The sequence below is a fragment of the Passer domesticus genome, chromosome 3, assembly GCF_036417665.1.
Source record: "Passer domesticus isolate bPasDom1 chromosome 3, bPasDom1.hap1, whole genome shotgun sequence".
Classification (NCBI taxonomy): domain Eukaryota; kingdom Metazoa; phylum Chordata; class Aves; order Passeriformes; family Passeridae; genus Passer; species Passer domesticus.
The window spans coordinates 65,654,142-65,675,734 of record NC_087476.1 but is presented as its reverse complement, the minus strand read 5'-3'; the positions used below and the strand labels follow the sequence as shown (position 1 = coordinate 65,675,734).

At 37.5% G+C, this 21,593-nt stretch overlaps 1 long non-coding RNA gene across 11 annotated transcripts in view; it reads left to right on the top strand.

Annotated features, from left to right (window-relative positions):
• Window positions 1-19,834, top strand: part of LOC135296808 (uncharacterized) — a 44,284-nt gene extending 24,450 nt beyond the window's left edge. For 7 of the 11 annotated variants that reach the window (XR_010358807.1, XR_010358802.1, XR_010358803.1 and 4 more), the window contains 4 exons: window positions 3,903-3,990; window positions 4,091-4,192; window positions 12,819-12,984; window positions 13,960-19,834. This is a non-coding gene — a long non-coding RNA (uncharacterized LOC135296808). Of the gene's footprint in view, window positions 1-3,902; window positions 3,991-4,090; window positions 4,193-11,202; window positions 11,309-12,818; window positions 12,985-13,959 lie in introns of all 11 variants that reach the window. The other 4 variants (XR_010358811.1, XR_010358813.1, XR_010358808.1 and 1 more) reach the window with 3 other exon arrangements.
• The last annotated feature ends 1,759 nt before the right edge of the window (window positions 19,835-21,593 follow it).

Here is a 21,593-nt window from a genome sequence, read left to right as displayed (position 1 = left end):
GAGAAAGGAAGGGATGTGAAAAATGTTCCTTCCTACAAATGCCCCAGCACCAAGTGTGTGCAGATGGGTAGGAATGGCTTCAGCCACATCTGACTGCAAAAATATGCCCATTCACAGTCTTGTAAAAAAAAAAAGTACAAACTATTGGGTAATTATTTAGCAATACTTCAGTGACCTATCTAGTTTTAAAGAAAATATAATACATCCATCATTAGGCCTGAGTGCCTTACAACATTTGAAAAATGTTTTCTAAATCAAGAGTTGAAGGAGAAGGTAGAATTGGCCCATCTGCCAAAGGCCAGTGCAAAGTCAACATACCATTTACTTTCTCAAAATGAGTTTAACAGACCCCTACAGTTCCATGCTGGCCTTTCCCAAAAAGATGACCTCAAGAGCATTCAAATGGAAAATAATCACCTTAAAAATAAATACTCTGACAGAGGAAAAGGAGAGATTTCTTGATGGAGTGAAATATATAAAACCCCCAGCTCATATTAGAGAAATAAATGTCTGCAGAGAGTTAGAAAGAGAGGCAGCATATTTTTGTGACACTACATCCAGGAAATTGAACCACATGTTAGCTTGAAAGAGATGCTATATTCTAAGCAGAAAGAGTCCTGTATATTTTAAAATATAAGGCAATCTAAACATCATAAACCCCTTTGAAATGTAATTTAATATTTCTTCAGTAATTCCAGGGGAAATAAAAGATTTATTTTAAATTCTCTTTCTAAATACCATCTAGCTGTTTCCGTGATGGTTGCTTAAAGGGGAAAGAGGAAGAAATAATGCTGGAATGTTTCTGAGCAGTTTTTATTCTTGAATGCTGCCCAGCCTTTGGGCAGTTTGCCCTTGCTCTTGTCCTCATATACTTATTTCCACAAAAGAAAAATATCACTGCTCCAAACTAGAAACATCTTACATCAGTTTAGGGTCTCTATAGAGGTTCACAAGGCATCAGGTTGACAAAGGATCCCAGACAGCAAAAACCAATCAAGGCTACGAAATGCAGCAGAAGCAGATAAGTTACTTTAATTGCATGGGGTTAAATGCTAATGGCATCCTCTTCATTATTGTCTTTTCATGTATATATACATATATAAATATGTATAAATATTTCAGGAAGCTTTTAATGTTAGACCCACAGCTTGAAAGGGGCGTTAAGTGTGTTTGGCAGATTCTTCATCTGCATAGTGTCATCTATTTAATTAGTCATATTTTGAGGGATGATTGTTGGTTTTAATCTGTTTCTATTGACTGTATTTTCAAATAATTATCATGGGTACATCTCTAAAGTTTTTGTAGAAATACATCAAGCATATAAATAATAGATCTTTCACTTGATTCCAAACAGTAACACATTACCCACCAGGGTCTTGCCTTTTTTTAGAACTTACGAGAAAGCTGATAGGAAACTAACTTTCCAGAAAGTTGTGAAAGTACAGATGCACAAGCGAGCAGCACTCAGATATGTTTCTACACAAGGATACACTTCTAGGCTCTGACACAGACTCACAACCCCTTGCTGTACTGTGGAGCTATCACACCATTTAACTGCATGAAATAGCAGAAGAGGGAAAACAGTGAAAAAGAAACCAGAGTTTCAGAGTCAATCTGTAGCTGCATGAATGTTTGCTAGCAATAGAAAATACAGAGAGCTGAAAACCTCTGAAGCAATTTCTAAATGGTGTCGAGACATTTAAAACTCACTAGAGACCTAATACTAGTCCAGTCAGCAGTTTTCAAGATATCAAGATTTCACACTTAGAAAACTATTGTGAATGAGTTATAAGAACAAACACTTGCAGGACAAAATTAAATTTTTAAAAGTATACATGTAAGATGACCTCCTTTTATCTCAAGTTTGCAGCTTCTACATAGGTTAAATGTTTGGGTGTCTGCATTCTTTTTATTTTTTTCCTCTATTATTTTGCTAGTAATACAAAATAAAGGAAAATAAGAAATGAAGATAAACTCTGGAATGCATGGTAAATATCATAATATTAATTCCAGTTTAGAAGCTGATGGTTTTGCTGTTGCAAACAGCACTGAGCTCATATCTGACAAGACTATGCAGAGCCATAACAATACAAAAATTGTTATAGAGCAGTCCATTCACCTTGTTAGATATAATAGCTGAAACAAAATTGAAACCCGCAAACATATATTTGAAATTTACCGAAGCATTTTTATCTTTGACATAATCACTGGCCATGTAATTAATAAAAGTTTTATTTTTAGATTTCAAATATTGCCTAGTTCCTTCCTGATCAGAAAACCACAGCAACAGCCCTTTTCACACCATATTTTCACACCATATTTTCACACATTATTTTTTTTTTCAGTCTGGCAGATAATAGGATTCTGAAAGTGGAAAAGAAGTTAGTATTATCTGCTTCAAAATAAGATGCCTGTGCTTGTGTGATTAAAGGTATTTCCTGTGTTTCTGAACCTGTTTGGCTCTCTACATCACTGGCGGGACATCTAGTGAATAGAAACTCCTTTTTCAAATTTTCTTTTGCACATTTACATTTGGTTACACATTTGTATCTGGTATATATATCTATCACATTTGGTTACACATTTGTATCTGGTATATATATCTATCACTTAAAGCTATGGTGGCACAGCTTTATGTACAGCTATATATTCTACATGCACAAGGAACCCAGGGTACACACAAAAGCTCTCTGCTTTTAAACTACTCATAGTTTTAAAACAAAAGGAGTGGCAAATGCCAAGAAGTGTTTGCCATGGCTGGTTGACAACACCAGGGCCCAGTGTTCCGTGATTTGCTGCCAATATCCTAGGGAGGCAAAGTTCCTCTTTCCATTCCCTGACTCAGCAAGCTACATATTACTTTCAGAAATAGGAGAGGGAAGAGTCCATCGGTCTGATGGAGTAAATATATAAATAGAAAAAAGTCACCTTGAAAAAGTCAGTGGAAGAACTCATGTTCTTATAGCAAAACAAGCTGCTGACAATTTGTTTTAAAGTACATCATGCTCAAAGAATGGTCTTGTGGATAATGTTTCACTACTTGAAAATAAAAGTCGGTACAAGACCGTTTAAGGACAGCAACCATTGTCAGCATGGGATGCAGGCAGCGTTACTGCACACAGACCTTAGTAGAAACAAGAGGTTTGTTTATAAGACCATTTTCTGAAAGTCTTCCCATGGTGAACCATCAAAGATGCAATTCCTGCTCTTGTGGCTAAACAGAAATGTCTCCCACTCAAAATTTTCGAAAACAGTGCAAAAGTGAAATGTGATTTTGGAGCTCAAATATTCTTATAAAAGAAAAAATCCAGACAGGAGGTCCACTCACAAAATAATTCTTATCTTTTGTGGTGAGAGGAAGGGTTCAGCAGATGAGTTGTGGGGGTGCTCCCTTCCCTCAACAAACTGCCAAGCATAGGAAGCAGGTGATCCCCCACGACTTTTTACGTCTACACTGTCAGAGGAGCACTCCTCAAGTCAGTCTTACAAAACACCCCCTTTGTAGTCTTTTTTTTTCTCCAAGGTGTTTAATCTGTTTATTTTGTCCCAAGCTGCAACATCATCTGCCATTACATTTGGGAAACTACTTCATGGTCTTATGGCTCTCATCTTCAGGCACCTAACCATTCATGCTATGGCATTAGTGCAAACATTCAATAGTAAATTCCTATCAGATTTGAGATTAGTAAGGAAAAAAGCTTGTGGTTCTATATCCCTTTAATAATAATAGTGTTTACCTCAATAATCCCCTCACAAAGCAACAGAAGATGGAGCCCTCAGAGAAATATTGTCTTCATTAAGCTCTCTGCAAATGTTCCACCAATATACAAAATCAGAGATACAGTCTGTCTATTTAATTTCACCTTGGAAAACAATTTAATCATGCATGTATGCATTTACAGGTGACTAAATATCCCTGGGCACAGGATGAGAATGTGGAATCTGAGCACACCTCAAAACCAGCTGGATTTGAGCCACTCAGTGGGTGAGGTATGTGTAGAGCTGCTTTATTGGGAAATCAAACCTTCACTCACATGGTAATGACTTCTTCCAGGTGCAGCATGTCTGAGCGTGTCTCACACTTTTGCAGGTGACATTGCAGCCCAGCACCCTGTGCTTAAAATGGACAACCTGATGTACTGTGCCTACTCCAGTTCATTCCTCTCTCACTTTGGGATTGAAGCCATTCCAGGTAGACAGATGATCTGTGAAGTCTAACACATTTGTAAAGTGTGGACATCTCTCAGAAGAGCTTTATCATTAGATGCTATCAGCAGCCTTCTAGGGCTGCTGCTGCATTTCAACAAGCACAGCTTCAGCTGCAACCCTGAAGGTGCATGAAGTAAAATTCTGAGGTCCAAAGGAAAGCCTCTTCCTAAAAATGGGTGTAGTTTGACCTTGATGATAACTCTCATCCAGCTGGAACATTGTCAGGTTGCAGTTTGGATGGTGCAGGACCATTCTCCTCACTCGTATTTTGTTCTCACCCAGCTGACAGTGACACTAATTCCAAGAGAATTGTTGTAAGATGTAACTATTAATACACTATATATTTAAATACTGGTTTGTATCCAAGAGCAGCTTTTGATTCTCTTTGACAGGAACGTCCTGGCATGTATTGCTATACTACAACAGACACGATCTGCACATATTAATGCATGCACGTTTTCTTATCAATAAAAGCTAACACAAATTGAGCTAAATAAAAAGACTGACTTCCCAGTGAGGTAGAGAGGTCATTATTAATTAGGATATGCAAATTAATATTAGGCTTAAACTATGCAGAATTTGCCCTTTAATATTGGAATAAATTAAAAATTAATTATACAAATGTACTACATGAAATAAGGTCATTTTTTTCCAAAGAAAGAAAGAGGAAAACTTTCCTGTTTCAAAAAATCATAGAAACGGTTTGTTGTATACAAGGTAACTACTTTGCTTTCATTTGTTGCACAGACAAACTGAGAAGGTTTTCTTGCAAAACTACCAATTACCATTTTATTTGGTGACATCTTATTTAGCAACACCTGGTATGCAGCATGCAGGAAGTAAGCATCTTGTTTATGAAAAGTCATGACTCCATGTCACAACACTTATGTAGCATGTATACAAGGGATTATCATTTGAGATGCAGCGTTCCCCATCTTTCCATCTATAGGAGACCTGAGACTGGCAAAAGGCAAGAGAATCACTCAGGGTAAGAATGGAGGTAATGATAGTGGTGAAATTTGGATTTAGTTGCTACTGTTTAGTGGTCTGTTCCTATTATTTTTCCCACACAATAAATAATGTAAATAACTTTTGAACATTTAACCATGTCCCAAAAAAAAAACACAGGTAAATTCTGAAACTTCTTTCTTTTTTTCTTTTTTTTCCTTCTTTTTTTTTAATGGGTACATATGGTAAGTTTTTGAACACTAGAGATTTAAAATAATGAATAAAGTTTTTCTAAGAGACATTATTGGGGAATGTAGAATTTCATTTAAAAGTTCCTTCCTCTGGGAGACACTCTTCAAATTCTTTTCATCAGCTCAACATCTTTGTCCTTATATGAGTAAGTAATACATTAAAATAAACTCTTTATAATCTCAAAGTTCCTCATAGAGTTTCCTATCTTTCCAGTTCAACATTTACAGATTTCTTAATTTACATGAGACTAGATATTACCAGTGAAAAGACCTGGAGAAAGAATTATGATGGAGAGAGAGGGCCTACCTGCCTACCTCCACACTTGCTAACACTGTGGTCCTGACCTTGCTTCAAGGGCCAGTCTTAAATGTTAGAGACAGATTTGCTGAATTAATAGGATGCTTTGACTTTTTTAATAATCTGCCTTAGGTAGGCTCCACTAGGGACGAGTCGCTTGCCTTAAATCCTGGCCTGGACCATATGTGCAGGGACCTTCCACTGCATGTTTTTCTCAGAGTGAGCACTCTATATGAAGATTATATATTCAACCAATAGTTAAAAATGGCAGATTTATTTTTGTACCCAAGCTAAGGGTGCCAATAACTAATTATGTCTGATTTTGATGGAGAGGTACTCGATAAAATGTATTAAGAGATAACTTTCGAGAATGCCAAGTGCAGAACTATTCAAAGCCTGTGCTGATGTTGCAACACAAAATGATGTGAGAGCAGAATGAGTCCAAGCCAAGTCTGTAGAGGGAGTACTGTGAGCAAACCGCAGGAAACTGAAATCACACCATATTCATAAGATGTGCTAGCTGTTAAATAAAGGCATCATATCCAACAGCTCCCATCTGGACATCTGAATCCTAGGCATAAAAGGTTCAAATTGCACATATTCACCTAGGATTGTCCTAGAGTTTGTCTTCAATAAAAACAACCAATAGTTTGAAATAAGAGTTTCGTCTACAGCTGTCTTTATGACTGCTTACTTTTGAAAAAAATAGCTGTGCTCTTTTCTATTTTCTCTACCAGTCAGTTTGCTATTTCCTACTTCTTCCAACTCATGCCTTCTTTGCTCCACTTCCCTGAACATTTCTTTCATCAGTGCTGCTCCTTCTTGGCTTCTTGCACTTAGAGGCATGATGTTGTAGAGATTTTATTGGTTATCCCTTTCCCTACAGCATTCCCTTTAGGCTGCTTTTGTCTTTCTTCCTCCTCTGTAAATAGGGCAGAAACAAACTAGAAATATTCCTAGTAGTCATGTGTGGGTTTCTAGATGCTTCTTTGCAATCCAGAGCTTAGATGTACCTGGAAGCACTAACTAAAGAGCCATCTGACCCTGCAGGTTATCAAAACACTAGACATTAAATTAAAAACAAAAATAACGATGTGCCATGAATGTATGACATTAAAAATTAAGAGTAATATGAATAGGAATAAAATCACTGTTCCTTATTTCTTGTGAATTCTATTCCAGTGTGACCCTAATTAGGACAGCAAAGTGTGTTCTGTCCCCAGGTATTCCTCCATCTCACAGCTAATTTGAGGAGCTGGGAGAATGTAGGTCCCAGCTCCTCTTCCTGGTTTAGTTGCCAACACTTTTTGTTGCAGCTCATTGACTTTCTTGCCTGGTGTGTTTAAACCCAGGCAAAGCAAAGATGTTTCATGCACAGGGACTTAGGGGAAACCACAGAAAATCTGGAGCAGCCAAAGTGCTATTGTGTCCTGCATTCCCTGAGAAGGGGAGACAGTGTTTATCAGCTGTAATTGCTCAGAACGTGGGGAAATGGTCTCAGCCCCCAAAGCTGGGGTACCTTTTGTCCAGGTGCTGGATCTCAGTCCCCTACAAACACCTCACAAAGCTGCTCTGGCGCCCGTAATGGCTCTGTTATCTTGTGCACTTTTGTGCAGATCTAGTTTCTTCTAATGTCTTGCAAATTAGTTAATTCAAATGCAATTGCCCTGTCTCTCCAGAGTATTGAATTATGCTAATAAGAACATGTTTTTTGTTTTTCTAGTGCTCTATTCAGGATATAAGCTAGAAATTCAAAAATTCATCCCAACTTGCTTCATTTATCAGTGAGGTCATTTTAGTCATTGCAAATTTTATACTGTAAACTATAATAATATTTTAACCTCTTTTAAATCTTCACAATGAACTAGAATTTACCTATAAGGACAAAAACAGAAAAGGAAGTACAGATTACAGTGGTGATCTCTAGTAACCATAAAAAGTTTCAGCTGGAATCAGTGTCAAGTCTACTACAGGACTGTAAAAAATGAAGTACTTTGGTGCAACAGCATATTGATTTCCCACAGTATTTAGTAATGTATATTGATATCAAAATATTAAATACATCCTTGTAACAGGAGTTAACTTCCTAGATATATTCAGAAAGATTATTCTAAAGAGAGAAATAATGATAACGGGGTACTAAGGTGGAAAAATGTCATACTTCTATTTGATGTTTTTTCAAATTCCTTTAATGAATGTTTTACTAATGTATTCAATTTGACAAAAAAAAAATCAAAACTAATTATGGTAAAGCTGTTGCTGAGTATCAGAATGTAAAAACAAAGAACCAAACAAACTAATCCAACAGATATATTCAGGGCTAAGCACCAAAATAATTTCACAAACTTCCAGTTCTATGATCCTGGTTCTCTTGTGGGAGATGTTAGGGTTCATTTTCAGCAGATCTTTCTGAGATAAATATCCAAGAACATGAATTGGTTACAAACCATAACCTGTTGCTCCTTAGTAACCATCTCCTTATGGCACAAAACCCTCTCTTTCACCCCAACTCAGCAATTCTCATTTCAGTCTCTGGGGGTTTTTGTCTGAATAGCAGATCTTTTCATCGAACATCTCTAAACACATGTTTTGCCATAATGTTTTGCTGAGGTTACTTTTCTTTTCCAGGTCAAAGTAGTTCCTCATATTTTTATTACAAGAAATAAACCAAATACAATTTAAAAACTCTAAGATCTTAGAAAAAGATGTGCAGGTCCTTAGGACAAGCTTCCCTTTAAATCTGAAATTTGTGAGAGCTGACTTGTGGCATGCACTAATAATCTGTTTGGAGACTTTGGCACACAGGAACACATGGATTGGTCTGAGTGTCACAGAGCAAAAGATCACAAGGCCACTTTTGTCAGAGAAAGGTGCTGACAAGAAGGCTGTATTCATTAGTCCTTCCCAGAGGCTTTGTAAAACATGGGATGTCTCCTTGCTGAGCTTCATTCAAATATAAAACTGAAGCCCTATTTCCAAATCTCTGTGTGTGGTGGCATTACTAGTTACCCAGCTATATTTTTGCTCCTGATAAACAGAGGATTTTATGCATATCAGGACAACGTAGAACTTTAAATATTCATCTCTGATTATTTTGTTCATTTCTGAAATCCCAGCATGCTATGGAAAACCTCATCAGTAGAGGCAGAAGAAAACAGCAAACAAAGCTATCTATAATCTTTTCCTCTGAAAAATACAGCCAACACTATATGTGGGAACAGTTATTTATGCTAGTCAAAAAGAGCAAAGAGACAATAGCCATTTTATCCTTGACTCTCACAGACACCCTAAATCCATAGACAAACAAAACACACAAGATGAACAAAGCATGCAAATTAATGCCAATTAATGCCCACATTCTTTTCCAAATAGGTTGATAAACCAATCTGTTTGCCAAGCATAAGTACTGAAGTTTGCATGCTGTATATATGTTGTCACTGGGAGCTTGGGCATACAGAATTTGAGAAACAGAGAAAATCAATCAAGAATTTACGACACAAACTCATAGTGCATACCCTACTGCTGCTGTACTGTCACTGCTGTCACAGTTGATATTAAGCAGGATTCAGAATGTAAAGATATGAAATTCATCAATGCATGGCCATGAGAAACTGCTGTAGAGTGAAGCCATTTGAATGCCTAGTACAAAAATAAGGCTGCCACAGTAAACGCAGTAAGAATTCTGATATTCTTTTCCATGAACTAACCTCCAGGCCTTTACCAGCAGTTATGAATTACACATGCAGATAAGGTATGGTGTTCTTCAATTCGGAGTGGGGAACCAAGGCACAGGAAGCTTTAAACCTTCCTCCTTCATTAACAGTGAAGGTATTCACATTTTCATGTGGTGTACCACAACTTCTGTTGCCTGAAAAACAAATTCTGACTTTCATTTACAAAACTGCGACTTTAATTTACAAACTACCCCAATTTCACAGAGTCCTATCTCTCCTTTGCCTATTATGTCTAAACTTTCAACTATACTAGTCTATCTGGAAAAGCCTTACAATAAAAAGGTTGTTCCACGACCTCCTTCATTGTGCCCCTCAGGTATGACTTGACCAAAACCCGATTGTGAAGGAGTGAAAAGAACTGGGGAAATAAAAGACAGGAGACACTAGCTGCTGTATCAGTGCTAAGAAACCTTAGCCCATTTGTATTCCCTACCCTTAAGAGAGAGTTTTGGAGACTGAAAACATAATTTTCCTAAAAGAAGATGGCAGATATGGAAAATCAACATTCTTTGAATCACAAAGGACACAATAGTATTCAGGATCTTGCAAGAACTTCTAATGCTGTAGTTTCAGAGGAAAACTCTAAAGCTGCTCTGTGATGTGAGTCTAAGGAAACAAAAAAAAATATTCAATTACAGCTTCTGATGTCCTTTTTACTTTAGATAACAGACAACATGAAGGAGCTGGCAGCTGAGACTGGGCAGTGACAGAAGTCATAGCTGTGACTACCAAGTATAGCAGGGAGGATGCTGCACTAATGGGTGCCCACTGTCCACAAACTCCAGTGCAGGGTGGAGCTTACCCACACACAAGCTTACATGTAAAATGAGATCTGATTACTACCTTTCTAAAGTCTGTCAGCTTGTCTATGTACTGTAGGTGGGAAGTGTTTCACTCACACCTTAGGTGCACACCAGACCTTGATTTGCAGGAATTATCTGAAGCATAAGTCAATACTGATATCACAGTTAGTCTTTGGCCTCACACATGAAAAAGCCTCAAAAGAAAAAAATCCCAAAACAAAACAATATGCTGATAGTTTTAAGGTGGGAGTGCTCAGGAATTATTATTCATAACCTGAAATTTCTTAGTTCAGCACGTGGGCAGTCAGTGTCAGAATAATCTCGATGAAGATGTTCTTGTATTCTCTTCGCCTTACCTGTACACATCATTGCTAGTCACACTACCCTGTACAGCCTTGCCTTAAGTAGAAGGGAATTTGTGTCTCCCTTTGAGCTTGTATCGTGTCTAGCAGAGATCTTGCATCAAACATCAGCTTTGGTTGACTGGCTTAATTTTTAGGCTGCAACTTCTTCTTCTCCTACAACTACAACTGCAGTTTCAGACTAGCCACAGCTCTAAACCTTCCCCTCCAAGGAGTCTGGGAGCAACCAGCCAGGCCAGTTTGGAAAGAAACCCTAATCCATTCTTTGTTCAACAGGAAGGAAACCCAAGTCTGTATACCAAAGCTTTATTTCAGAAGACCAAACATCAGCAGTTTTACAGTGATCTTTAATTTCCCATTTGGTTCCAGAAAAAAAAAAAAAAACAAACAAAAAACCAAAAAAAACTCCAAAAAAAACTATCCAAACAATTATTGCCCAGAACAAAGCTCTCAAAGGGCTTTCCATCTCTGAAACAGCCTTGCTAATGATTCATTCTCAGTGGTCTGTGCTCCTTTTCTTTACGACTTTCCTGCACACTTATTTTCAATTAAATTAAACCTTCCTAATTATTTTTTTATATTGTCATTTTGTACGAGAAATAGCAGGACAGATTTTTAAAGAGACTCTCAAAGCCTTGCTCTTCATCTGAGTCACCATTCTTCATGGGACACCCTGAGCTGCATTCTCAGAAGCTGGCTGCAGGTATCCAGACTCCCTCCCCTCCTTCCTGACTGAGGTTCTGTGTTATTCCAGCTTTGCAGTACCTGTGGTGATGCTGGTTACAGGTGTCACAGGCCTTTCAGAGTCCTTTAATTCCATTTGCCAAACACTGGCATAGACCTTGTAGAGTACAGAGAAGTGTCAGGGAAATGTGACATATTTATAGCCAAGCTCCCAAGTTGCTTATAGTGCCTCAGCAAATATTTTATTGTTTACTGCTTTAAGGCCCACTGATACATTTAAAATGTGATCCCTTGGGCAGCTGAAGCAATGAAGCCTGACTTCCTACAGCATCATCCCTTCTTTAAATTCTCTGGTACCCTGTAGCAGTGAAGGCACAATGGGGTCCCATGGTCTTTATTTCTCTCTTGTTGCATGAAATTTTTAAAAAGGGTTATTTTTGAGACAGTTGCTGCACAAATTTGGGTGTAACTGGCTAATGAATTTATAAGTTTGGGGGTAGAGGCTTGGTATATAGATGGATAGCATGATACAGATTTTCTCTCCTTAGAAGAGATATTAAAATAATTCTCTGGTACTTCAGATACCCTACCTAGGGCAACCAAAGAGTGAAGAAGCTAAGCTGTTACCCAGTATGCCATTCAGTGCCAGAGATGAAATACAGTAAAAGAAAATATCCCACGCTGAAAAGAAAAATAGACAGGACGAGGCCACACTTGCTAAGAGAATATATCAATGTTTAACACTGAGGATGAATCATAAGTTGTACTGCTTACTGTCAATAGATGAAGCTGGGAAATTGGATGTTCAGTGAAGCAAAGCAGAACCTCTGTAATCAGAGTGCATAATCTAAAACACATCACTGCAAAGTGGGGAGGGAGAAGTGACTAACCCAAGAAGATGGAAGTTGTTCATTTCAGCTGTCAGGGTGAGTAAGTAAAGATAAAATAAGCTTTTAGATTCACAACAAGTTCTTTCAAGTTCCTGACTAAAGGAAGCAGCATTTTGTTACCTGGATTCTGTCTTTTCAGGGTCTTGCTTCAATTTAATTTGCATGAGCAGGCCAAAGAATAATTTCAAAAGCTTTGGGCAATTTTGTATATCTGTCTTTTATAAGCATCACCCATCAATTTTTTTCAGAGAAAAGCTGAAAGGTCCTTACCTTGTTCTTTGATTAAATATTTACTGACTGCTAATTTGGCAATGCATTACTGCTATAAATGATTGCCTGCAAAGCAGTGGAGAGATGGGTCTGAAATGTCTGCCTATGCCTGTAGCCTTCACATCCTGTATTCTCATACAGGATTATTAATCTTTGTCAGGAAGGTCAGGAAGCATCAAATAGTGATTAATGGTGAGTTGCAGGGGTTTCTGATAACTGAGCTCCAGGGATTGTGGTTGAAACCTGTTAGATGGCTATTAAAACCTCCTTTGCCCTTCCTGTAATTCGCTGTGACTGCAGATGACTGTTGAAGAATTGCTGGCTTTTCATCTTGCAAGGACACTCACCACCCATCTCCCTCCTCAACAGGGTCAACATTTGTAGACCTTTTGTATTGCCAGTTGGGCACTAATGAGAGAGCATCAATGGATCAGGAACAGCTGCATCCACATTTCTTTCACTGTCCTCAGTTCACCATGGTAGGCACTGCCCTCTGAAACAAGCTCATGAATAGCAGGCTGGAGCATGTAAAAGGGTAAGATAAAACATTCCATGAAAAAGGAGTACAAAAAGTACAAAGATTGTTATTTAGTGAAATCTGTGCAGGAAGTTTTTCTGTGCTCAGATAATTTTAATCACATTGTTAGAGACTTCATCCAAGGCTGTCTACTTGAAAAAGAAAAATCCAACAAAAACAAGCAAAAATTACCCCTAAAACCTCACCAAACCCCCCCTTTTTAAAATACTAAGCTTAGAGAATACGCATCCTGCTCAAATGTAAGACACTATGTCAAAACAGGGTCAGGAAAAGTCTGGCAGGCAAATTTGTAGAAGAACCCCAGTGTGGATGCTCATCTTGCTAGGATAGGAAGGAAACAAAGCCATATTTTCTGTCTTTGGGAAATGTTCCCAGTGATTCTGAACCCTTGCTCGTTACACTAGAGCACTGACAGCTGCTTCCAAACCATGGGTAGGGTTTCAGGGTAGGAATGCATGGCAAGGTCAGCTAATCTCTCTATCCTCTCTGGTCAGAATGTCCAATGATAGGAGTAGAAATCTCACAGGTTGTGTTGGGTGTGTGGAACAAATTCTCCAAAATACAGTCGGGGAGAAATAGTGGCTAGAAACTAGGGAGATATCTTGCATGGATATTCGAAAATGCTTCAGTGTCTAATCTGTTCATTATGGTGTCATTTAGGTACAGAACTGCTTTGAAATTCTTTCATGACTGTCTATGTAATTTTCCAGTTACCTAAATATATTCTAAAATTTAGCTCTGACAGGCTACTTGAACAAAATACTTTTCAGCTATGTGTTTATATGATTGTGTCGCTAGTTAATTACTCTCTATTTCCACACTAAATTGAAATCATAAATTCATAGTGCAAGCAAAACTGTGTGCTTGCATAATCCATAATGGTATCCAATTTTGAAATAGGAAATGCAGAGAAACAAGAGTATGGAAATCTAAATATTTGAAAATTGCTTTTTTTTTTTTTTTTTTTTTTAGGATGCCTCTTCCTGTGTCCTCTAAACTGTGTAATGAATGCTGTCCTGGGAAACCACTGTATCTTCACACAAATAGTTCCTGTGGAAGGATGCTGTAAGCAGTATCAAATTAGCTGCCATAGAATTTGGCCACTTAATGCTTTTGCTGTCAAAGTCACACCCCATGCTGAGTCACTGTTAAGTGATTGAGCTGATATAAGCGAATGCATTGACTAAGTCATTTATTTACATCTTGCTGCCATCAATCTAAGGAACTGCTAAATGTATTAAATAATCAATCCACTCAGCAGCTGATAATGCAGTAGTAGAAATGAAGAAATGAAGTCCTACTAGGTTTTTATTATTGCTGTCAGAGAGGCTCTTTGGATGCTCTGAACATGTGCAAAAGGATAACAATTCAACAAATATAGCTCACATTTAGAAAAGTCCGAATGACTTTTGAAAGAAAAGCCATAATAATACAAAGAAACTGGAAAGATAATAACATATGGTTGTTTGTTAGGGGCCGCTGTACAGGCTTGAAAGTTGTGGACTACAGTATGTGTCTGGATTACAGTGTGTGTCTGGCTGTTTAATGCTTAATGTATTAATGATACAGAATTGCCTGTAGGTTACAAATTATTCACTGACAGGGATATATGGACAGCATCATTCTCTATTATTTTTTACAGTCATGCCATTATGCAATGTACATAATTCTAAAATGTCAAAAAAAATCATTTGTTAGGGAGAAGGCAATGCAAGGACTCACAAGACAGCTGCTAAAGACCAAAGGAATCAAAGCATTTCATGCCCCATGGAGCTTTTTTATATGCACATTTCAATTCTGTGACTCTTGTAAACTTCACCAGAGGTAAGAACATTGAGATCATAAATGCTAGTTACAACCACCATCATTTAACTTTTATGTTAGTTATACTTGTCTGCTGTAGGACTTAGGTCACTGTCACATCCAGAATTTTTCTCTGTGTTAATTCTGAACTGGACCTTGTAAAAGCAAAGATGTTTTGGGAATAACAGTGCAGCGTGTCTGATTTTCTGTCTGCTCATATCCAGAGGACCAAATTGTGCAGGTTGTGCCTCTGTTCCATTTAAACACAGGCATAGACAGTTATATAAAATAATAGAGAATATATGCTCAGTGTCCTCTGAACAGTGGGCCTCATTGATATCACACACTGACATCAAAACTTGACTTTACTGAGGTCACAGCAAAACTGCCATTGATGAAAAAGGGCATAGGTTTCACTTCTAGAGTTTACTCTGCTTTCTCCTCTTTCATGGTAAGAATGAATGTAATGAAGCCCACTCTGAAAAAAGAGTTTTAAAGGTTGGGCTGATATTTTGCTTTGGAGCAGTATTTATGAAATGAACATTATCATAAACAGTCTGGTTAGAAGGAGAATTTATTGTTATACATAGAGCTGATACCAGAAAACAAAGCAAAAAAATTTCTCAAGTATTTAATGTAATTGCTTTTATTTGTGAGATAATGAGTCAATTCTCTTTAAAGTATGTCATTTGGAAGTAGCAGCAACACTCCTAATAAAGTGTAGGCGGTGGAATGGAAACATCAGCACCACTACAGTAAATGTAAAGGGTTTGCCAAAGACGTGCATATTGATTCTATGAGTTGAACAAGAGAAGTATCAAAACGAGTATTACAGCGACCTGCATAAAGGCTAAAAATAACTTGACACAGGAAATATTAAACATCTAGTTCAGAAGGAATTGAAAAATAAATCATACCATTTTAGGAAGGCCTACAAAAAAGAGAAACAAACAGAAATGTAAGAGGACATAAAAGAAAGCAAATAAGGTGAAAACATGGGTCATAATTTTAAAAATATAAAGAAATCAGAACAAAAGATTAATCAAATTAAACTGAATAGCAAACACAATAATAAAAGCATACCAAGAGAAGGAGAAGGACTGTTTAGGACTCTACAGCATGAATAGCTCAGCAGAGATGGTCTAGAGAGATGGTCTTTACTGCAGCTATATTCCTGTACTAGATTTGTTTACAAAAATAGTTTCACAAAATGCTTTCATAGAGGACAAGGAAGAAATTATTCATCACGTGGTATTAGCTCCTCCTGGGTTTAGATGATATACATTGATGAAAGACATGCAAAACATGCCTCAGTATTTGTTATTTTTCCAGACAGACAGCTACTATATGGGATTCCCATTGCCATGAGGTATCCCATGGCATTCATCCCAAAGAGTAGAATGAGATGGCCTCACAAATGTGAAAGTCTAAAAAGCAGCCCATGTATTGCAAATGAGACAAGATAAAGGTTAACAGAGCAATTTCCTTAACAAAGTTACTTACGCTGGAAGAAAGTTCAAGATTTTTTTTCAGCATTGCACTGATCAATGAGAATTAGAACTTTCATGAAATCTCCTTTTCCCCTTGGTTAAAAACACCAACATAAATACAGTGAAATTTCTCTGATAAGAATTAAGATCTCCAAGCAACAACCATTCATCCCCATTACATTAAATCCCCAGCTGGCAGAAGGTGCTTTTTTGTACTGTATATAGCTCCCATTGCTCTCAAATTGCTTTACTGCACTGCTTTAGTCTCTTGATTCACTACAGACTTAAGGGTAATGAGTCTGGCACTGCCCAAAGGACCTCGTGATACCTCCTCATACTCAGCTAAACACAATTAGGCTGGAGAAATCCAGTGCCATTGAGTTCTCATGGTGATTAGTGACAGCCTGAAAGAGTCAAGAATGAAGAGAGTCTTAAAGGGTGTCTTTGCTAAGCCAAATAGGTTGCAAAGAATTAGTTCCTTATTGCCAGAGTCAAAATTCAACCACACTAAGAGCCTGCTTAAAGCACAGTTGCTGAGAAAATGTCCCACAAGGATGCTACAAAGAATTAAGATCATAGGAAACAGATGATAAGGAATAGAGAAAGGGAGGGAAAAAATGCTAATGAGAACATAATAGATTGTGAATGCAAAGAAAAATTTTAGAATTATAGTTTAACATGTTGTTATGTAACTATATAAATAAACTATAAATAGTTTAGAAATGTAGTTTACTAGATATTTAAAATGTAAGTTTGCTTGAGTTGTCTTTACTATTACCAATGTAACTGCTGCTCTTCTATCGCCTGTTATTGCCTGGGACCCTAATTTGTCATCTCTGTTGATTTTGGCTGTCGGTTCCCAGAGTTTGATTGATTATTGTGAGCAGCAAGAGAATTCTCTGGTGAAAAACTGCCACATCCTAGAATTTATCAAAACACATAATTGGCAGGATTGTGAATTTGCACTTTCTGTGTACAGTGTTGGAATCTAAAATGAATATGAAACCTAGCTTTATAGGCTGTTTCTTTAAACTAGGTCAAGGAAAGATTATGGTTACATCATTCAGTTTGCTGCACAGTCAAGCAGCTGAGGAAATTTCCCATTTATTTGATATTTTTTATGGACTATGGAAATCTCAACATTAGGCCATGCTTACTGTCAGAGCCTCCAGGACTTCAGAACGGAGATTATACTGCACTGATGTCACTTGTGGGCTGAATATAAACACTGTAGGTGTAGACATAAAGGGGATAGTTACATAAAATTAATAGCAAAAAAAAATGTCTTTGTACTCCCTGAAGCAAGCAACAAAAGTGTCTTTGTGAGTGCAGTTCTACACACATTGCTGTTGTCAGCCAATTGGGCTATGACCTAGAACTTAGCCAACTATAAAACCAATAATAAACTACAGAAAGAGCAACTCTTCACACTGATGGTAAGTACTCAGAGGCTAAATCATGAAAAGAATAAAGTTTTCAGTTTATCTTAACATAATGGAATTATCTCGCCATTTCTGATTTTACTAATACAGACAAAATTAAGGACTGTAAAAAAAAAATCAATCTGCTTTTATCTAAGGCCTTTATACCACGAACAATCCAAGAACAGCAGGGTTTGTGAATTCTGGAGCAAGACTGATATAGAAGATCTGTTTTAATGGTAAAATCACAGCTGCACTGCCTTCATGAACACAGCAGGTTTACAAGGTGGATCTGAGCACATAGTTTGTTTTTATTTGCCAGTGTGATGGGATACGAGAAGCTGTTGTAGGTCTGTCCTTTCCAATTACTGAGTTTATCTGCTTATGTTTGGGCTCAGACTTTTAGTATAAGCACCATAAAAGGTGGGGCTCAGCCCTGAGAAACTGCATAATTTCTCTGCTATTACAGCTGATGATCAAGCACTGCCTAGCATATTCCCTGCATTTACGTCAGCTTTTTCTTCATTTTGCTGCTAATCTCTAGTTGAGAGCTTACACAGCCCGGGAGCAGTGTCATACTGCTTGTCCTTTGAAATTCATCTTTTGTTGTTCCTTACAGCCATGCAAAATGGATCTCACGGAACTGTTCGGAGCAAGATGATATTTAAATCTCCTTTTCTGTACACAAGGAGATGACCCCACTGACAACTGACTTCCAACAGAAGGTTGCTAACCCTGAAGTGCCATCCCACTGAGATATTTAAGGAAATATGGGGGCAATGGGTATCAGATGCATAACTTTCTGAGGAATGTTAAACCCCTAGTAGAACAAGGTTAAATCCAGAAAAACCAGTTACAACTCTGTGTCTTGCAGACAGAGTCTAGGTTACTCTTTGGGGCTACCTGTGACTGTCCGCTCATAAATTTGGAAATCACAGCCAAGGGATGTTAAGCACTTCTGTAATATTCACTCTCAGTGAGAGCTGACATCAGGCTTCTTGGAGCCCATCCATGGGTTAAAGTAAAAACCCTTCCCTTTTTCTGTCCAACTCTAGAGTGACTTGCACAACTACATAACAATCCCAGGGATGCCCATCAAGCCCTGATTGCTCACCCCTAAAACCGACTTTGCAACCAGCCACTAGTGCTTGTCTGGCTGTCTCTCCTAAAAACCTGGGGCAGAGAAAGGTGCTCTTGTTCATTGTGATATAGCTTAAAGAAAAAAAATTCCAACAGCTTTTGTATTACCAAAATGTTCTGCTGTTTGCAGAAAGCCCTGAGCAGCATACCAACAAAAGCATGACCTTCCTGCACAAATAATGGCATATGGAAAGGCAGCTCCTTCTGCAGGGCAGTGGGAACAGTAGGTTATGAGTGATGAAAGTCTTCAAGGGCACTTTGCTTGAAATGGTGCTGTGTACTTTCTCTGCCCTAGTGCAGACACACCACTTATCACTCTAATTGAATCAGTGACTTATTCTTATAGACTAACGCAGGCATTGGCATTCCTGGAAGGCTGTGAAAGATGCAGGGATAAAGACAAGTAGGTCTGCACTGTCTGGAGCGTTGTGTCACTGCCATTTCATGTACGTGTAGTGCTAACACCCATGCTATGGTAGCACACTGGGACAAAGTGACACTCATATGTATCTAGATGTGTTGCCTCCCACATAAAAGGCCCTTTTTTGTCTTTGTGGGACGTAACTTAGCATGTACAATAATACTTTTCTCACCGGTCTCAGAGACCCACAGCAATTCCCAAAACCTGAACATCTGACCACCATTGTTCTGGTTTTCCTTTACTATTTTTATGGTTTTTGCAGTTTTGTATAAATGGCTTGCATATCTCAGTGTCTCAGTTCATTACAATGACCAAGGGACGATTCCCTTTCAGTTTAGGATTCCTGAGACTCACCAAGCACAACGGTTCAAACTTCATCAGGAAAACAAACTGGTGCCTGCCTTCTGCCAGCACACCCAGTGAGGACAGTACTTGGTCATTTAGTCAGTGTGTGTGTGTGTGTGTGTGTGTGCACTTCTGGGTCAGATGTTAATGCCCAAGGAAAGCAGATTATTGAGGGTGAAAAAAACCCTCTAATAAAAAAACCACAGCTCTGTGTTACTTATAACATATCCAGGTTTGCCTTGTTTTTGCTTTTGTTTTTGATTTTGTGTTACCTGGGAAAATATATTAAAAAAAAGTATCAGTGAAAATCTGTTTAACTGCATAACCACAGATCCTAACCTAGACTTTTCATCTTCTACACAGAATAAAAACTGATGTGGAATGAAGGGGTGAAAGGAAGTCTGTTTGTAAGAAAAATAAAGTAAATGGGAAAAATTACAAACAAGTGGAAAAAAAGATTTATTTTGACATGAATGAAAAGTCTCACTGGGCTAAGATGAAAAATATTAAATTTTAATGTATAAAAACTTCTCCATGCAAAGAATGATAAGTTGCAAGAGCAACTTCTTGTATAATGCTTGGTGATTTTAAACCATTATTTTTTGGCAGTCACCCTAATCTGATTTTCCAATGCATTGTTTCCCTCTCAGCCTATTATCATTTATTACAGACACATATAAACCCAGCAATTTTTATAGCGGTGTTTTTATTAGTCCATTTCAATTATGTTGTTTGTTTTGCAGACTGTAATGACTTTAATCCTCATTTAAATACATAAAAATGCATTATCCAATAATTATTAGAATATGTGGGAAATTATGATTAATTACGCCCAAAAAAGCCATTTGTCTCATGTAGATATCTATTGTGTATCTACTAAGTATTTTAAAGATAGTGAAGAAAAAGCTTTTTGAGAGAACAAGGATAATGCAAATGAGAATTCCTCTTCATTGCAATTTTGACACCATAATTAGTTCACTTTCCTCCCAAAAAGATGATGAGAGGGGCATGTGGGAAAAACATGTTATCTAAGTAACAATGACTAATATAAAGAATAGTGAAATAGTGACAGCTTTTTCTAATTCAGAGAGAAACATTAGTAAAAAAGTCCTGCTGCTGCACTCCCAGCACCAGGACTCCAATATTTTTTACTTGTGTGTAATCAGAATATGACTAATGCCGCAAAAATAAAAGTTTTCATTATCATTCTATAGCAAATTTTCATAAATTACCACCAACTGCTTTCAGACTGGAATTGTACCACTATACCATAAAACTTCACCATAAAAATTTTCAGAATAATGCTTGAAATCATTAGAGATGGGAAAACTTGAAATTCTAACATGAATAATCTTCTGTTCTTTCATCCCCAAAAATCACATCTACTTTTCTAGCATCTAAAATACCACCAAAGAAATAAAAAGAAAACTGCCTTCATGATTAGGAAAATCCTTTGTAAGTCAAACAAATCTTTCAGTAGTAGTTTCAGTATGTTTTTATACCTGAAAACAAGGGGAGCCCTTAGGTTTGCCAATCCAAAGCAAGGAAAAGCTACACTTGTTCATCCAGAAGTAGTTAATCTCTTTAAAAGCACACCAAGACACATGCCAGAGCCTTTTCCCCAGATATTTTATTGTTTCATTGTGAAATAATATTCCTAATAAGCAATGAGGTAGTAAGCCAGCAAGGTATAGCAAAGCAGTCAAAACATTTGGAATGCAAACTCTTATGATTGTGTTTATAAGTTAACAGGCAAGAAAATATTCTGGGCATAGCTCTCTGTATGAATCCTACTATTCCTGCTTGAAATTTGAAATTGCTCACAAATATTTACCCCTGTAAAAATCTGAATTATAACATCTTTCCTGTACGGGGAAATTCCTGCAAGCCCTTCTGTGAAAAATAACATTCTCTTATATCAAAGTGTGGACCAAGGGGCTAACACATGTATCTCAGATTCACTCTAAATGCTTTTGTTTCTGTTGG